The sequence below is a fragment of the Dermacentor albipictus genome, chromosome 1 (genome assembly GCF_038994185.2).
Source record: "Dermacentor albipictus isolate Rhodes 1998 colony chromosome 1, USDA_Dalb.pri_finalv2, whole genome shotgun sequence".
In the NCBI taxonomy this organism is placed as follows: Eukaryota; Metazoa; Arthropoda; class Arachnida; order Ixodida; family Ixodidae; genus Dermacentor; species Dermacentor albipictus.
In genome coordinates this window covers 416,760,921-416,777,897 of record NC_091821.1, presented here as the reverse complement: position 1 = coordinate 416,777,897, position 16,977 = coordinate 416,760,921, and the positions used below count along the sequence as shown (strand labels likewise).

Below are 16,977 nucleotides of genomic sequence, written 5' to 3'. Positions count from 1 at the left end.
TTTCTGTCTTCAATTCGCGCTCAAAATATTTACTGGTGGAGGTCACGGTTTTTGACAATTCCGCTACAGGGGTGATTATTAGCCTGGCAGATTTGGTCGGCAAATGCGTTGTCCATATTCCATCCTTCATAGTCCACAGCGATAAAATTGAAGTTTATGGAAGAGGGATTATGGACAACCCGTTTTATGAACCCCTTTGCAGTATGTCTATGAAATAGGCCGGCATGCTTATGTTTAACTCTATTACAACGTTGTAAGCAAAGCAAACGGAAAATTTAAACGCAACTGGTGTTTTCTCTTACCGCAACTCGTTCCTCGAGCATACAGACCAGCTGACTAATAACCGAATCCCTTTCCTGGTCCATGGATCCGTCTAAACAAATGAGGTTGAACTAACGAAGCAACAGCGATGCGAGTGACCGTTGAACAGATGGTGACCACTGAACGCATGTCGAGTTAATCGCGCGGTCACCGCATCGATGAGAAAATTGGCCTTCATACACCAGGAGATGCCGATAACTACCGCCATCCAAAAGTAGTAAAAAGGCAGCAAAATGTGCACCACGGAATAGCTGGCAAGTCTCAAGATTGATTTGGCGGCGCTTTAGGAATGTGTACGAGGAGTAGTGGCGTGGGCGGAGAGGGGAGCGGGGTAGTTCACTTAAGTTTGGGGGGAGGGAGGGGGCTCTGAGTACGTGCCTGAGGTCGGAATAAATTGTGACTGGTGGTGCCCTGTGAATAACATTCAGCTGTCGGCATCGCATAGTTGACACGGCCGCACAGAAACCTCTTGAGGCCTTGTGGTCTATCAAGGTACGAATCACGAATCAAACTCACTGCTGCTTATCTTCAGTGACCTACCAAGGACCGATGCAGTCAGCCGCAGATGGACTGAGCGATAAACTGCCTTTTCTTTCTGAAAAAAGAACAAAAAAAGCATAAACCATACGTGTGTTTTATTAGTGAGCAGGCTGCGTTGCAATTCGCGCATGTGCTTTGCATCGTTGTGTATAAAACACCACTAAACCCTGGTATGGTTTGCATGCGGAGTGAGTTTGTCTCTTGATACCTGATAGAGACCACTGCTTTTATATGGGCGCTCATGTTATATATACGAAGTAAAAAAAAAAAGCCTTCGAGGAACCGAACTGAGAGCTGAACGTTGTTTCAGCAGTGAAAGCGAACTAGAGTTCGAAAATGGCATTTGTCGAAAAAGCTGGTATTTACTATCGAAATTATTATCGCAACTTGGTAACTTTTGACATGACACTCTTCTTAAGTCTCAATGTGTTTCTTGAGCCGACAACACAAAAACAGTATATAAGGTTCAAGTTAGAGTTCAATTTGACGATATTATTTACATTATTGCTTATTAGAGAACTTGGATGGCTCTTTAAGCAGTGTCCACAAACAAATGAGAACATATAAAGAAGCGATTACGTAGCGTGTTGTTGCTATAAAAACCAGTGCAAACAGTCAACATATCTTGGCTTCATTTCTAGCTTCTGTGGGTAAAACTTTGATTTTATTTCTCAGAACTAAGTGTGCGAATACAAGAGTGCAAATATTTTAGTGATATCGCCATTGCATTAGGCCTATAGGCCGATATATTTTCTTGTTATATTAGTCGTCTGCTATAGCAAATAAAAACCAGGCTACTCATGTTCTTGAAGCGTGTGTATATGGAACAGACCAGTGCCCATACATGCCGCCATGCTCAACGTTTGCAATATAGGTATAAGTACAACCACAACAAAATTTCACCGACGATTACGATACTTCCTAATGAAAAATTTGACCACAGCTCTATGCGTGTTGTCATTTCGCGATATATTGAGGCAAAGAAACTGCGCGACACATGTAGTACAGTCGGCAATCGTCGAAGATCTGATCTGCGGATCAAGCGCGTAAGTTTTTATGATTGACTCGTCGAGTGCTCCAGTGTAATTACTGGTACCGCGTGGCTTCCAGAATGCAGTAGACGATTCGCGTGCGCATACAACAAGATCACAAAACAATTGGAAACAATTACGATCGAAAGAAGCGCGATAGAGACTGAACCAAGCATACCAAACAAGCACGAGCGAGAGCTGACACCAGCAGACGATAGTTCGAAACGAGCGGTCTGGCTGGGACCAGACACAAGTACGAATCGAGCGTTCGATCGGGTTCGCATAAAACAAGTTTACTGTGCGCACGTCACCGAACAGGACGCCGTTGGCAGCTCATCTTTCATCTGCCGCTCCGTGTTGGCTCTTTAATCTTTTGCTGTTGTGCTCGTTAGCTTGTTTACGCCTCCGCCAACGCTCGCAGCGGGAATGGACCATTAAAATCTGGGCTGTCAGATCAGTTTGATTTCTAATGAAATGCATAAATGTATAGAGAAAAGCAATATTTCAAATGTAGTATAAGTTCAGCCGTTTTCGAAAAACTTAACTCAGACTTCTGACGTGTTTGCTCACACACTGAACCAGCATTCACTTGATTGAGTTTCCTGCTCATTCTGCTACCGCCTTGGCCACTATTATTTATAGCATGTCTCTGCCTACATGTTACCAAAAATACCTATGCCATGATGAATACACGCATTTCATACGCCGCTCTTCTGTTAGGTAAAGTTAACGAAGCACCGCAGTTTTGCTACTGAGCGATGCAGCAGTTTTGCGTTATTATTGCGATAGAAATTATGTGGACAGTCCAGGCGCATATTAGCCGGCACCGTCGGAGTCACCGTAATGTTCCGTGTATAGTTCAAGTATGATAACGTCGTCATCATGCGCCATACAGTGTGCGTGCGAGTGAGAGCATGCGATGTTGGGCCGAGGAACGCGGTAATCTATCGAGCACAAGGCACTTGTAAGAGGACGGGGAAAACCTTTTTGCTTCACGGCGGCTGCGTATTGCGCGGCTGAGCATGGCCATGCAGGCCCTACCTTCAAAGCGATCTGCGATGGGTACGGAGTCTAGGTGCGGCGAGGACTGATAGCTTCTTGTGCGCTGTGTTGTCGCCGTTTAGTTCGCGTTGAAGCGAGAGGCAGCAGGAAGGTCAAATTTCTTGCTGCTGATGACGCTCTTCCTCTTGCCAGCGTTTTGAAGGCGAGTGTCCGCGGTCATCGATTGAAATGTGTTTAGGTTGGCTGTGCGCATGTGACACCATGCTTGCTCATATAGTTAGTAAGTGAATGCTAGCAACCTTATCCGGCCGATAAGACAACTATTCTTACTTCATATAGCTGTCTAATAATTTGCAATCGCAATTGATACTTCGCCTTACTGCCGAAACTGGGAGTTTTTTTTTTGCTACTTGCCGTCTGAGAACAGTTGTACGGCGCTAAGAGCGTACCACAGCGATCAGTCGAAGTTCTATCGAGTAAATGCTTTCTGCGTCTTCAGAATTTGAAATGTTTTGCTCTTTCGTGTCTCTGGCGCAGTGTAGGGCACGAAGCATTATATTTCAGGTATTTCCTGTCCTGTTTTGATATGGACGGGATGTAAAGACGATCAGTAACTAATACTGAGATGTAATTTCCTAAAGCTTACATAGAGAACTTTCTTATGTCACCTTCTATAGAGACACCCTCCATAGCCACGTCGTGGTTTCGCACCCACCGGCTTACTCCCCACACCCCTTCATCTTTAAGGCAATCTGTCCGTCTAACACATTAATTTTGTTTTGCCCCTTTTCCTAGCAATAGCCTGCCAGCCCACATTTACGCTAATTTCTGTCATTCTTTCCCTTTTTTCTGTTCCTCCAGCTAACTCATAACTCAATACGAAAGATTGTGGTGGGACGTTCTCCCAACTAAATAAATGCTTTATCTTAGACGTTTCTTTCTTCTTCTTCTTTTTTTCTTTTTTTGCTTTGCAATAATAATTATTACAGATCAACAAAGAAATACAAAATGAAAAGCGGCATGGTGAGTGAGTGAAATAACTTTATTTCGGTCCTGAGAAGACGCAGGGAAGCCCCCGCGTCACCCGGCTAGTCCCACGTAGGGACCGCCAAGCCGAGCTTGATGGCCCGATCGCGGGCACTCTGGACGGCCAGGGTTTGGTCGTTGAGTTCGGGGCTGCCCAAGAGCGCAGCCCACCTATCCTCGCTGCAGGAGGAGCGGATGGCTTCACACTCCCACAACACATGGTCCAATGTTGCCCTCAGCCCACAGGCAGGGCAGTAGGCTCAAATTGCTTAGAGGCAGGGAATAGAGAAATAAAATAGGTTAACCGGCATCAGGAGAGATTGGCCTTGCGGCAAGCTAAGCATGCTCCTTCTTGTCAAGGATGCAGTCGAACGACGTATAGGATAAATCGACATTGTATATCGCATTTCGGATGCTTGACCACACAAATAATTGAACGACCCACCATACTTTTGCGCCAGTCAGTAGACAACAGGGTTCCTCTTGAGTGCGTGTTAAATAGTGCAAAGCAGACCGCGGCTTCAGTGGATTAGTCATACATCACAGTCACAGCGCCACACCTAAGAACAAAACCAACTGTACGCGTAACGGTCAGCATCATGACATGAAGGAAATGTGCCATGATAAGTGAGACGATCACCTTCAGAATTATTTTGTGTATGCAAGTTGGAGTTAGGAAGCCTCCATACAGACACGCTCAGGCAGGGCGTAGGAGTGGATATGAGGGGCTTCCTAGTTGGAGCTGTTTCTAAGCGCTTCAAAGAGTAGTGCAGCACGTACGTTTCTCGCATGAATTCGTGACCAGTGACCAGTCCGGCGATTTCTTTCAGTAATGAAACCTTTCCTCTACTTACGTAGAGGAATTGAGGCACTAAGCGCGCTTTGTCTTTTCAGCGTTGGCCCACGCCACGAGCACGATTGTCTGAAACCTCTTGCCCCCGCCCCGTTTGTCGACCACTTCGACCACTTGCACCTGCATGCAGCTTTAGTTTTGGGGAAACAGCGCTTGTGTTGCGCAGCGACTTTGCGCTTGAAGCGCCAATATAGCAATTCGTAACGAAGTCTGACTTCATTTCATTTTTACCTCGGAGAACTCGAAATGGTTCTCCGAAACATTTGGCACACACGCACACACAAACGCACACACACACACGCACACGCACGCACACACACACACACACACACACACACACACACACACACACACACACACACACACACACACACACACACACACACACACACACACACACACACACACACACACACACAACTATTCGTGACCTCGCTTCTTGGCAATCACGGTTGATATGTGGGGAAGCCTACTCAAGCAAATTTTCTGATTGTCTTCGTTTTTGTCGGATAACAGCCTGTCTACTGCACGTATAGTCATGCGCGACATGAACCTTAGGCTTGATTGAACTTACTATGAAATTGTACCCCTTTGTACTTATCTTGAAGAGGTGGCTTAAAAGTTACTACTTCAATTTGCCCTTTGCTTTACTCGTTCTGCATCACTTTTCTGCAACATCAAAGCAACGCCTTGGCACGAGAGACGACACATTTGGTTTTTGTGGCAGACGTGAGTTATATCATTTCCGGATCACTTGCAGCCTTGCCAATCTCAAATATTGAAAAGTGGCATTCGTAATACGAGGTATTTGGCAAATATAGTGTGATACCTTGTGATTATGAGGAACCTTGCTCTTTTCGTAACGCAATGAAAGCGGTGAAGCATTAGTTTTCATTTTCCAGTAGATAATAGAATATACTCTCCAACAGCGCAGTCCGCAGGAAAAACAGAAAAAAGAAGTTATGCAGATCCCATGCACTGAGGGAATCAGTGTTATGCGAATAATTTCGCAGGTGCCTGGCTATCTACCATTGTTTGGGTTTCAGCAAAGCAATACTACCAGTTGGACGAACGTGCTCTTGTAAGTTAATTAGATGTGCGCGTGGGTTGTGCACGTGGGTTGTGAGCGTACGTGCATGTGACGACATCAGCACGACGAAAACTACATTGCAGACCATCGTATGAAGGCAATAGCGTGAGTTCTACGCCGGCCCTTACAAGCGAGCCCCCTGGGACATCAAAGTTGGGCTATACATATTTAGTGGACGAGCTTAAGCGAGAGATGCGCGTATTGTGACGTCATCAGTGGCTACGTCTTATACAATCATATGTACGTATGACTGATTTCATCGGGTGTACGTTAAAACGACGATGGCATTTACACTTCGGCGAAGAAATTTTAAAGCGTGAATATTTTAACAGTCATGAAGCCTGGACAATGTCGCACAGTTTCTACGTAGCGCGAGCTCCCACGAGGTAAATACAGGAAAAAATTGGGCTGGTACCTGAGATAGTGCGAACTAACACGACACCTTAAACCGCAAGCTCTCACAAGGAGAGACGGCGACAAAGTGGAACGGAGTGCACGCACCCAGTGTTTCAAAAGAGCTGACTGGCTTTGGAATGAAAGAACATGCCTGCGATCGTGGCCTAATGGCGATAACACCCGGCTGCTGTGCTTGACAGCAAAGCTTCAATTCCCAAATCGGCCATAGAGCATTCTTGTTTTCAAAAGGAAAGCGAGACAGGAACCCATCTTCCTACCACAAATTGCCAAGAATGAGGCAAAGAATGCCTCGAAATAAAATGACAAGCCAATCAACGCGCAGATACACATATTTCTCGGCTGCCATACTTTCTTCAAGGTCTAATGTTTACAATAATTATTTAAATCATTCATGCTGCAGGTCTTCTTTGGCTCAATAGGAGTGGATTACAAAGTTCACAAAGGATAACAGGAAAATATTTTATACAGTGCAAGGTGCTTGTACATACACTTATGGAGTTCTGTAATGCAAACTGTAAAGAAGCAGTAAAATAGAACCCAAATTGAAAGGATTGTTGAGTGCTTTGAATTTGCTTACGTACCTTACACAACAATAGAGAACGTGCTTCAAAGTGTTGTTTTCACTGGCTTTACTTAACGAAAAATAACAAAAACATAGACGTTTCGCCACCTATGCGGGTGGCATCGTCAGTACACAATGGCAACAAATGAGAAATACATCCTATTTATCTATGAAACTGCCGTAAACATCCGGAAGGGGGCCACGGTTAGAGTTACATGAAGATTGATTACGACGGATGAACCATGATTCTACGAACTTTCATGGGCCCCATCGGTGTTCCCGTGCTAGTGTGGTTACATTGTTAAAATCAAACATGTGTCCCTTTGATAAACAATGATATACCAATTCTGTCTTGGCACGTGTAGCATGGGTGGCTTTCGTAGCATCTCTTAGATGTTCCTTGATACGGGTGCGACGTCGCCGCCCAGTCTCGCCAATGTAGCTGGCATCACAGTCCGAACAGTTGACCTTGTAGACGACACCACTTTGTTCGTCCGGAACGTCTATGTTTTTGTTATTTTTCGTTAAGTAAAGCCAGTGAAAACAACACTTTGAAGCATGAGTTCCCCTGGCTTTTGGAACATTTTCTCAATAGAGAACGTATATTTTAAGCGAAATGCAACTGGCAAACTGAAAAATAGAAGGAGAGAGTTCTTAAATGTGCTAAAATTGTTCAAGAGAGCTTAGTAGTGCATCATCTGTATAGAATATCTGCAACTATTGGTTTGAGGCCGCTGCATCGCCTAATCTGTGATACCTAGCTCCCGAGTCGAGACGTGACAAGAAGATACCGTAGCAACTTGCATACAATACGAACAGTATTCTTGGGGCCACTAAAAAGAAAATCATAAAAAGATAAGGCTCATGGCACTTGGCTTTGGTTTATATGAGACAAGAAGCACTCGAACTGACAGAAGGATCGGTGTTCAAAAATAAGTAAGTGAATCAATCCTGGGGTTTTCCTTGCCAAAATGACGACTTGATTGTGAGACACGTCACAGTGGGGGACTCCAGATTAATTGGGACCATTAGGGGATCGTTAACGTGCTCCCAGTGCACGGGACACGGGCATTCTTGCATTTCGCCCCATCAAAATGCGACAGCCACGGCAGGGATTAGATCCCGCGACTCGTGCTCAGCAGCGCCAGATCATAGCCGCTAAACCACCGCAGTGGGTTAAAAAATAATTATTGCGGGGTGACAATTTGACATGATGAAATAATTTTAAAAATTCATTTTTCAAATTCAAGCATTGTGGTAACAGGGCACCCTTTAACCAGCAACAGACAGGGATGGGAGGGGGAGAAGGTGGAGGGGACTCCGACCAATGATCGCCACGTTCAGTACTAAAAGTACGCTCTTCGCCTTAGTCAGTAGCCACAGTTTTCGCTCACAGTTCTCACTCCTCATAGTTGGTGCGATGCTGTGCAGATTGGTTAAACGACGATATGAAAGATACGAGTAAGATTCGAGTCGGATTACTGGAAGTTTGAGGCCTGGAGTAGGTGCTGTTCGAAAAAAAAAAAAACATGAGACAGTTTGGCTGTTATCAGTCTAACAATAACTCCACTGACGTAAAACTTTGTCCATCGACAGCCGTCCGCAAAACTTACTTTTATAAAGAAAGAAAAACAAAATGGCGATGCTTCTCTGCAAAACAGAATGTGGCACACCAAACAAAATGTAGCACAGCTTACTTCAATAAGGAGCTTTTGTAGGGCTTCATATTTCTGGAACTTTGGGGAATTGAAATTTGTAGCAAGAAACGAATGGGTGATGCTAAAGTCTTCCGTTCACGCCAAGATCATTGCGGGGTTCATCACGCGTGCCTACACGATTTTATTGAACCCCTTCAGCTCTTCTCTACGAATGGCAGACAGGCGACACGAACAACATGTTTGTTTGTGTTAATGGCTCTTTCTTTCTTTCTTTCTTTCTTTCTTTCTTTCTTTCTTTCTTTCTTTCTTTCTTTCTTTCTTTCTTTCTTTCTTTCTTTCTTTCTTTCTTTCTTTCTTTCTTTCTTTCTTTCTTTCTTTCTTTCTTAGCGTTGAATAAGTTATTTACAATGCCATACCGTGCCAGGATTGACAATTGCCACTAGCGCAACAAATGCAACATGCAATTGCCACTAATGCAACAAATGAAATACTAAACACGTTCGGACCGCACACATGGGCAAACTCTGAAGAGGCGCCCTGCTCGTATCTCACGTCAACAACGCGACAAAGCAGGAAAGACCAGTCGGATTGTTAAACGTTAAGATACGTTTGCGTGCATTCTGTTTGCTTCGCGATCTCCTCACCCGTATGGCGGAAGATGAGCCTCAAGGAAACGGAAGGAAGGCCTTCTCGCGAGACTGGCTCGATCGAGAAAAACAGCAGCAGTGACGACGTCTTATAACACTAGTATTTCGCAAGAAGCGACAAAAAGAAAGAAAGAAAATAGAAACGGAGGAGTGTCGACACGCCCGGGCAAAGAGAGTTGGAGATTCTTGTTGTTTGCGCGACGGATGTTCTGGCGAAGCGGAAATGTCACCGCGTTTCGGGATTGCGAATCTCAGGCGAAAAGAAACGGTGGTTCTTCTCCTGGTGAAAAGCGAAACCGAGACAAACTCTCTAGCGCTGAAACACGGTTCCCCATCGACGAACATTAATACAAATTGTACACCGATATACGTGTGAAATTTTTATTTGAGGCGGCACTAGTTAGTGCAATAATTGAGTTATAGTAATTGGCGTGCTGAAGTATATGCAAAACTGAATGTTAGCTTCGGTGTATAAAAACGCTATTGATATATTGCTACCAATATATCATATATTGTTATGAAAAGGCTTATTCTATTTTCTGAGACTCGATATTTATATGCTATGGGCCATAGTGTGCAAATCATCGACACGCTGCGATCGTCTAGAAGACCAGGTTGGCGTTGGCACTATAGAAGTTTCCGTGCGATTTTGGCCTAATAATTTGAACGTCGGGTTGTGGTTATGGAGGTGAAGCTTCGATCCCAGCATTGGGCACATAACGCAATAGTGTGCGTGCATGTGTGCGTGCGTGTGTATGTCTGTGCGTGCGTCTTTGTATGCATGTTTGTGTGTGTGTGTTTGCCTTGCTTTTTGAGGCCCAAGCTATCAACGCGACAACGAAGGCGTGTAGGAACAAATAGTCGCAACAGGGTGAGACTTGTGTTTACCTCAAGAGAAATCCGAATATGATTCAGCTCATTGAAATGGTATGCGAAGATATCCACCCAAATAATTGCCGCATGGAACGTCCACTCCCCGCGAGCGCTGGAAATATCAAAGCCGAGAGGCTTTGATATTTTAGTTGAACGTGATTTGGACCGACTGCTTGGGCGTTAGCACATTGTCGAGGCGTGTTCCGCAAATATCGACGTTCAAAGACAGCACATAGCCTGCCCCAGCTATCTTTAGCCAGCGTTTAAAAATAGGCGAATGCCATATAGCTAGACAAACCGAGGTAATGTTGTTTGCCGTCACTTGGAGATACTCAAATCATTATTTTCATTCTGCCTAAGCAGGTAATCACTATTAATTGTTTATTCAATTTGTAAAATATTACAATTTGATGAAAAGCATGAATGAGAAAATTGTAGAGCGACATGAAACTCCCGATACAGCTTTCTGTTCCTCAATACGTGCTACATAAAAGTGTCTTTCCGAGCGTGAAAGAAGCCCGCAAACAAACGCAAAGTATGTCGAGCGGTCAGTCGCGAGGAATTTTTTGCGTGTATTCGCGGGCTATTTTCACGGTCGACAAAAAAAAAAGAAAAAAAAAACTCTTATGTATAGCACCTATTGAGCAACGGAAAGCTGTATCGGGAGTCTTTCATGTCGTTCTACGATTTTCTCATTGACACTTTTCATCGAATTATAATATTTGAGAAGTTGACTAATTAATCAAGACATGTTATAAAAATTAGGCGGAATGAACCAAAATAATTTGAGTATCTCCAAGCAACGGCAACAAATATTACCTTGTCTGTGTTCAGCTACGTGGCATTCGCATATTTTTTAACTCTGGCTAAAATTATCTGGGACACAGTGCGTATCCGTGGGGAAAATGCGAACAATATTACCAGTGCTGTTTGACCAATGCGTGGCGAGTGTGCGGTAATTTCGCTTTCAGTGGGTTGGACCTGAGCGCATATACTACACATGACACGTCGATTTTCTATGGTGAGCATGCTTAAGGGGTAATCGGCAGATGTCAAGTGCATTTTACGTGTACTCTTATAACTCGGTGCACATCTACAGATGCAACAAAGAGCGCTCAATCACACCAAAGAGAGGTCGATATTTATTTTAATAATGCTCTCCTCGTCCTCGTTAACATTCACGTGGAGGCTTAAGACAACTCGCAAGTTTGTCTTCAGTGCGAAGCGTGCGATCCTTAAACCACGGCGCAAAACCCGCACACCGTTATGAGCCACGCACTTTGTAGTACAGTCCTTTCGATTGTGACTTCTCTTCCCTTCGTAAGCGACGTTCCTCGGTGCGGCGACCAAAACACGCCACCCCCAGCCGAGGCGCGACCATTCTCTTTCTGCTTCTCCTTCAGGCAACTTCGGCACTGCTTGTCCCATGCACTATTCATTTCGTCCGTACCGTCTGCGCCGTGGCAAACACTGAAATGGTTTCCACAACCCGCACGTCGCGCTGTATACGGCTGGCCGAGCCGTATACGATAGAGAAGTCGCGCTTGGCGAGCCACATAAATCATGTGCAGCTTGTTAAACATAGATACGCGACGCGAATCGCCGTCAACAATAGTGAGCAGCGTTGAAGATAAACGATATATATATATATATATATATATATATATATATATATATACTTAAATGAATATGAGAACGTAATTATTCGGACAGATACATATATCGCGCGGAGTCGGTCGCGGATACGCCGCGAAAATGAGCAGAAAGAACGCCCACTACAGGGCACGAAATAAACAGGGAAAGCGAACGAAGCGCAACGCGTGCGGGAGCCGGGTTATATGGCGGCCACACATCAAAAGCGTGCACTGGTAACGGCACAAGGTCACCGCGTTTGTGTAGAGAGTCGCAGACCGCATTCGCGAAGCTGTTGCGCGTGTGAAACGACCCGCACAACCCGTGCGCCGGCCAGCCACCACTGCATGCAAACCGTACGCGATAGGGAATGCACTGCAGGACACCTTCGGCGACAGTGCACGGTATTTCTCGGGTCGCAATATGGCGAACGCGAAATGCAAAGGACGTTAGCGGCTCTACGCTGGGCGATTAACAAGCGCGGCCTCGAAAAGCACCGGAGCGCGCGATATGAGCCGAGTCGCCGGGTAATGCACGTACACGCGTGAAGCTTCGTATATACCGGGGGTCCGCAACACCCGTCTCTGCGGCTGTTCCCCGCGCTCTCAGCGGGAGACGGCACACGAGTGCTTTCCACGATGCCGCCGCGTTTTTTTTTTTTCGTGGCCCAGCGCGCACGCGAGGCCTGCATATATGCGCGCATTGCCCGTTGGAGCTCCTGACTGGAACGACCTCCTAGGCGGCGTGATTGCGGACGCACAGCACAAGCGCCGCACGCTGCAGACCTGCGGTATATACAATGATGCTCGCAACGTCGTTTCCCGCAGGCGCCAGAAATGGAAGGAAAGTTTCAGAAAAGTCATTAAAGAACCGCTTCTCTTTGTTGATTCTATATGACGCGGCTTCGCATATGGAGTCAGCGTCCAGCCGTTTAATCGACTGCCAGACTGTCTGCGCAGCGTCTCCACCAATGGGCCTCAAAATGTGTCTGGACCACTTTATATTTGCGTTGTTTAACTTATGGTTCCGGTATTTTTTTAAATATTTTTGTTCTGTTTTGATCTTGTAGGAGACAGAAAGGTGAGTCATGAAAGCTGAGTAGTTCGCTGCCCTCAGAACAGCTTGTGTGCTCGAAGACAGCCCCGACAGTTTCTTGATTCTTTTTCGTGGAAATTGCCGCTTCATGTTCTTCCACTGCTCGTATGTTCAGTGTCTCTGATCGCTACTAATAGTTATAATTCGTGAGTTGAGAATTGTTCCGTATTAAGCGCAATATTTTGTACCGCTGACTCCTACTAACTATCTTTCATCTCGTTACTGGACGTTCAACACTCTCATGTATACGGTAGCTAACCTGTGTCCGCTTGCACATTTAACTGCGAAAAGGTCGTTGTCGTTAGTTAAATACGCGCTTGAGAACGTTGTAATCTAGACGTGTGAAAGAAAGTTGAATTCATATCGCGGAGACAGCAGTGAAAAAATGAGAAATTCGGTGCCGCATATTTATATACCAATGCAACTGCACGAAAACTCGGCAGCGCAATTCCATATCGACTATAAAGTTCAGGTGTCATGCGAGGCCGCGCCGGTGCTTTTGTCGTGGTTCACGATTGCACTTATGATGATGGAATTCGCTGCTACGCCTCTCAATGAGCTAGGCCCTTTGCTTTTCAACAATGGCACATAAAAAAAAAAGTATTTATTCCTGCATTCCCCCATCTTTCCAGCCGGGCCTGAGGTCGGTGGGATGGTCCGAAAGAATCGCTGCTTGTGATGAAGGTTAGAATTTGAAGTTTATTGTAGGTGTGCCTGATATACACACGTATGCGGTTTCCAGGAAAACAAAAAACAAATTGGGTCTATTACCGGGTCCCAATCTTTTACAGTCTATTCTGGCTTGCTCAGTATGTGTGGGCCCTTGTTTTCGTCCTACGTACATTGTTTGCATGCTGATTAATAATGATATTCATACTAATAGTATTATTCTGCAGACGTTTGCAGTCAATCCTTCCTATACTTTGCCAGGCACTGTGCCTGCCCATTAGCCACCAAGCCACTAGGAAATTCCCTTTGAGTACTTACGTAGTGGCAGCAGTTGCTTACTTACATATTTCAGAGGCGCTCCTCACATCATTGTGGGCAGTTCAGAGAGATAAACAGGATGCGACTGGCAGGGAGGTTAACCGGAAAAGATTCTGATTTGCTAACTAGCACTGAGGTAAGGGTAAGGGGAAATGAAAGACGGAAAGAACAGAGGAGAACAACAAAAACAAGGAAACGAAAAAAAAAGAAAAAGTAAGGAAGATCGCGAACATCCGTGAGAATTAGTCTTTCCAATAGGCCACTCCAACGCCAAAAATTAACAGTATCTTCACTGTCTTGTGGTATGACGACCGTATATGTCGGCGTTCAAAGGCTCTCTGCTCCGAATACGGCCGGTCGTCAAAACGCGCCAGCACTGTAGCGAATGACGGCGTGTGTGCGCTCTATCGGCGACAGTGACAAAGAAGGTGTTCTATAGTCTTCTTCACAGTGGTCATACACAGCACCATCCTCCCATCCGATGCAGAAAGCAAAGTACTTCGTAAATGCGACGCCAAGACACAATCGGTAAAATACCATGGTCTCGGGTCGGGATAGTCCAGGTGGAGGATAAAGTTGCAGACAAACGCCCAGTCGATGTAGACGCGTGTGCTGGAAACAAGGTGTGTTCCACAGCAATTGTAAGGCATCATATGCAAGCAGTCGAAGTTGCGCTGCTGCATGTCTTTTTGACAGCGCGATTGGCTCCTGCATGCCGACTTCATGAGCACATAAAAATGAGGCTAAGCGCCGCAAAGTAGGCGGCTGTGCCTTAACCGTACGGGTGTTGAGGCCCAGATGCCATTCCTTCCTTATCAAGGGGAGTGCTAACCGTCCCTCCTTCAAAAAAATAAAAAAAGAACTGCCGACAACAAATGCACACTGATCGCACCCTGATTTTCGAAACTACCTATGCTTTGTCTTTCCTTTTTTCCAAACCGAGTGATGCCCTAAAATACACGGTAAAAAAACTGGCAGGTGTAACTTACAGTTAGTAAAGAGAATAGTGAAGCCCAGCAATGAGAATATTCCGCGTAGCTCTAGACCATTAACATAAGGCCACTAGTCAGAGACATCTAAGATGCACCTGTAGTATATATGCTTGGTTTTAAGTACGTCAAACGCGCCCGTATACAAGAAAACGCTTCCCCACCAAAAAATGTGCCGCATTTTCTGACCTTTCCTTGTGGATCTGTTGTTGCAGGGCATGTCTGGTGCGCTGCTTTGGAGGACTTTGGATAATTGTGACGTAAGTGATACTCCCATTTCATTTGAAATGCTACATCTTTAATTGGAAGTTGATGGAAAACTCGTACAGAAGTAGGTTCGGCGGAGTTGCAAAAGTAGAAAGTGCATTGTGACCGCGCTAGTTACAACATCCGGAAATGCTCTCCGCACATCACAGACAAAATGTTTAGCCAAGTTTCACTGTGCTTGAGTCGAGGTGCATCGCAGAGTTAGCGAACATTGGAATTATTGGACCCTTTATTGTTGCTATTCATCCACACTTATGTGTGCATATTAAAGCGCAAGCAGTAATACTCCAGCCATATCTGTCTGTAGCACTTAAATTGTAATGCTTGTATCAGAATAACAATGCGTAATTTGTGAAGTTAAGACATTTAATGGTTATAATAGTGTAAATGTAGATGACTGGTAAGTTTGTAAGTGACAAGGAGTAATTGAAAGCAAACGAAAAAAAAAAAGAATTGACCAGAGAGGAAACCGTTCTCGTCAGGCCGCCTTGAAATCTTACATTCCTGCATTACGGGCATGTTTGCAAAGAAGCTTGCTATGCGGCTGCCGTGAATAAAAATAATAACTGACTAGTACATGCGACAACAGTTCAATAATTATTAATGATTGGTGGCGTTAAAAAATTCTGGTGACGTCGCCCTCACCTCGTCAACCTTGTAACAGAAAAGGAAGAAAAATAAAGTGAGAACTGGCGACTTCACCATCGCCACATCACCAGCGTAAAAAAAAGTAAAAGAAAAATAAACGGATAAAACACCTGTGCTGTAATAGGTTGTGATGGCCTTCCGGGTAAGTTGATACGATCACTTTGATGGGGCCATGAAGCTACCTGGCAAGTCATATCCACACCGTTTAGTACAAGGATTTGATTTCCTTGGCACCAGAAAAGCGATGGGTACATATGCATAACTAGGAAAAGCAAGTAAGAATTAGAACAATTAGTAAACACATTATTGTTATTGCAATGGTTGTTAACATTGATGATATGTACGAGGTATTGATCAAGCTAAATGTTTTTTTGCAGAATGTAATAGCATATTATGCCGGAAAGGCTTTGCGCAGGAGATGTCGATCAGGCCAAGTATGCGGTGCAGGCGCTAAAAACGGCGCTTTAGAAATAACCAGCAATTAGTTTTTTTTTCTCTCCAGATAAGTATACTGCGACTCTAAGTGGATCGCGTATCTCCCGCATCGCACGTACGACGGTAACCCCCTGATGAAGGCATTCAGTGACGAGCGCCAATTCGGTTAAGCGCGTCCGAGTCCACCGCACGTAAAACGCTCGCGGTCCGGGGGCCTTAAACCTCTCTCACAGTTCGTGTTATACCCGAAAAAATTTGCGCAAGCCTGCACATCCGAGCGAGGCCGCGTTAAACGAACGCCTGGCCGGAACTCCGAGTTCCCCGTGCGCGTAAAGTTATAAGCGCCGGCGGCTTCCACGATGCCCATCGCTGCTTCCGCGTTGCTTGATGCGGCAGCGTCACATGTATAGCAACGGACGACGGTTCCCGTTAGCGCAGCCCTTCGCATTCGGCTGCAGCATCACTCGCCCGAATGCCGAGATTGGGAAATTCTGTTTTTCTCCTTGCTTTCTTCCGATTCCCCGCTATGCAAGTACAGCTGCGTCGTGGCGGCCGTTCGTGGAAACAGCGGGCGACGGTGGTGCAAATGAGCGGAGCGTGAAATGCCGAAAAGGCATTACAGGCCTGGACCCTGCAGGCTGACGGTGATTCGGGGCCTCGGGAGCTTTGGGTCGCCGGCGATGCTCGAGTCCCGGGCACGCGCGCTTCGGTGTGAGACTCCTCTAAGTTTTTTTCCCCTCCACCGAAGACGCTTCTTGCGCGGGGGATTTATCGTATACGCAATAAGCGCGGAGCGAAGAGCTTGGACGGCACTCCCCGTTGAGCCACGAAAACACCGCTATTACAACGCTGTTCCGATATGCGTTTGAAGGATTTAAGCCGGCGTTCCAAAAATTTGAGAGTT

General features: G+C 45.5%; 1 protein-coding gene and 1 non-coding gene across 2 annotated transcripts in view; one reads left to right on the top strand and one right to left on the bottom strand.

Annotated features, from left to right (window-relative positions):
• Positions 1 to 16,977, top strand: part of LOC135908836 (5-hydroxytryptamine receptor-like) — a 117,419-nt gene that overhangs the window by 44,029 nt on the left and 56,413 nt on the right. Inside the window, exon 2 of the mRNA XM_065440674.2 lies at positions 14,939 to 14,983. The gene's annotated coding sequence lies outside the window, so the exon portion shown is untranslated. The remainder of the gene's footprint in view (positions 1 to 14,938; positions 14,984 to 16,977) is intronic.
• Positions 14,466 to 14,588, bottom strand: LOC135908853 (U6atac minor spliceosomal RNA). The gene has a single exon (XR_010566465.1). It is a non-coding gene; the product is annotated as a U6atac minor spliceosomal RNA (small nuclear RNA).